This window comes from Musa acuminata, unplaced genomic scaffold (assembly GCF_036884655.1).
Source record: "Musa acuminata AAA Group cultivar baxijiao unplaced genomic scaffold, Cavendish_Baxijiao_AAA HiC_scaffold_74, whole genome shotgun sequence".
Classification (NCBI taxonomy): domain Eukaryota; kingdom Viridiplantae; phylum Streptophyta; class Magnoliopsida; order Zingiberales; family Musaceae; genus Musa; species Musa acuminata.
The window spans coordinates 60,001-62,500 of NW_027020355.1; positions in this window are offsets into that span (position 1 = coordinate 60,001).

A 2,500-nucleotide genomic window follows, 5' to 3' on the forward strand; every position below is an offset into this window, starting at 1 on the left:
GTTTTTGGCCTGTTCTTGCATTGCGCGGTGACCGTCGAGAGCGGAGCAAAACGTCAGCCATCTCAGCACCCTGGAACCCCCCGGGTGGCACAGGGCTGGATGGGGCTTTCGTATAGCAGGGACGGTGCTGCCTCTCGCTTCGCTCGCTGTCCGCCGCTCGCCGCTCGCTCGTGCAGCCAAAAATGGCCAGTTTTGGCCCGTTTTTGGGCCGTTTTGGCCAGTTTTTGGCCTGTTCTTGCATTGCGCGGTGACCGTCGAGAGCGGAGCAAAACGTCAGCCATCTCAGCACCCTGGAACCCCCCGGGTGGCACAGGGCTGGATGGGGCTTTCGTATAGCAGGGACGGTGCTGCCTCTCGCTTCGCTCGCTGTCCGCCGCTCGCCGCTCGCTCGTGCAGCCAAAAATGGCCAGTTTTGGCCCGTTTTTGGGCCGTTTTGGCCAGTTTTTGGCCTGTTCTTGCATTGCGCGGTGACCGTCGAGAGCGGAGCAAAACGTCAGCCATCTCAGCACCCTGGAACCCCCCGGGTGGCACAGGGCTGGATGGGGCTTTCGTATAGCAGGGACGGTGCTGCCTCTCGCTTCGCTCGCTGTCCGCCGCTCGCCGCTCGCTCGTGCAGCCAAAAATGGCCAGTTTTGGCCCGTTTTTGGGCCGTTTTGGCCAGTTTTTGGCCTGTTCTTGCATTGCGCGGTGACCGTCGAGAGCGGAGCAAAACGTCAGCCATCTCAGCACCCTGGAACCCCCCGGGTGGCACAGGGCTGGATGGGGCTTTCGTATAGCAGGGACGGTGCTGCCTCTCGCTTCGCTCGCTGTCCGCCGCTCGCCGCTCGCTCGTGCAGCCAAAAATGGCCAGTTTTGGCCCGTTTTTGGGCCGTTTTGGCCAGTTTTTGGCCTGTTCTTGCATTGCGCGGTGACCGTCGAGAGCGGAGCAAAACGTCAGCCATCTCAGCACCCTGGAACCCCCCGGGTGGCACAGGGCTGGATGGGGCTTTCGTATAGCAGGGACGGTGCTGCCTCTCGCTTCGCTCGCTGTCCGCCGCTCGCCGCTCGCTCGCGCAGCCAAAAATGGCCAGTTTTGGCCCGTTTTTGGGCCGTTTTGGCCAGTTTTTGGCCTGTTCTTGCATTGCGCGGTGACCGTCGAGAGCGGAGCAAAACGTCAGCCATCTCAGCACCCTGGAACCCCCCGGGTGGCACAGGGCTGGATGGGGCTTTCGTATAGCAGGGACGGTGCTGCCTCTCGCTTCGCTCGCTGTCCGCCGCTCGCCGCTCGCGCAGCCAAAAATGGCCAGTTTTGGCCCGTTTTTGGGCCGTTTTGGCCAGTTTTTGGCCTGTTCTTGCATTGCGCGGTGACCGTCGAGAGCGGAGCAAAACGTCAGCCATCTCAGCACCCTGGAACCCCCCGGGTGGCACAGGGCTGGATGGGGCTTTCGTATAGCAGGGACGGTGCTGCCTCTCGCTTCGCTCGCTGTTCGCCGCTCGCCGCTCGCTCGCGCAGCCAAAAATGGCCAGTTTTGGCCCGTTTTTGGGCTGTTTTGGCCAGTTTTTGGCCTGTTCTTGCGTGGTGCGGTGACCGTCGTGAGCGGAGCAAAACGTCAGCCATCTCAGCACCCTGGAACCCCCCGGGTGGCACAGGGCTGGATGGGGCTTTCGTATAGCAGGGACGGTGCTGCCTCTCGCTTCGCTCGCTGTTCGCCGCTCGCCGCTCGCTCGCGCAGCCAAAAATGGCCAGTTTTGGCCCGTTTTTGGGCTGTTTTGGCCTGTTTTTGGGCTGTTCTTGTGTGGCGCGGTGACCGTCGTGAGCGGAGCAAAATGTCAGCCATCTCAGCACCCTGGAACCCCCCGGGTGGCACAGGGCTGGATGGGGCTTTCGTATAGCAGGGACGGTGCTGCCTCGCGCTTCGCTCGCTGTTCGCCGCTCTCCGCTCGCTCGCGCAGCAAAAAATGGCCAGTTTTGGCCCGTTTTTGGGCTGTTTTGGCCAGTTTTTGGCCTGTTCTTGCGTGCCGCGGCGACCGTCGTGAGCGGAGCAAAACGTCAGCCATCTCAGCACCCTGGAACCCCCCGGGTGGCACAGGGCTGGATGGGGCTTTCGTATAGCAGGGACGGTGCTGCCTCTCGCTTCGCTCGCTGTCCGCCGCTCGCTGCTCGCTCGCGCAGCCAAAAATGGCCAGTTTTGGCCCGTTTTTGGGCTGTTTTGGCCTGTTTTTGGGCTGTTCTTGTGTGCCGCGGCGACCGTCGTGAGCGGAGCAAAATGTCAGCCATCTCAGCACCCTGGAACCCCCCGGGTGGCACAGGGCTGGATGGGGCTTTCGTATAGCAGGGACGGTGCTGCCTCTCGCTTCGCTCGCTGTCCGCCGCTCGCCGCTCGCTCGCGCAGCCAAAAATGGCCAGTTTTGGCCCGTTTTTGGGCCGTTTTGGCCAGTTTTTGGCCTGTTCTTGCGTTGCGCGGTGACCGTCGAGAGCGGAGCAAAACGTCAGCCATCTCAGCACCCTGGAACCCCCCGG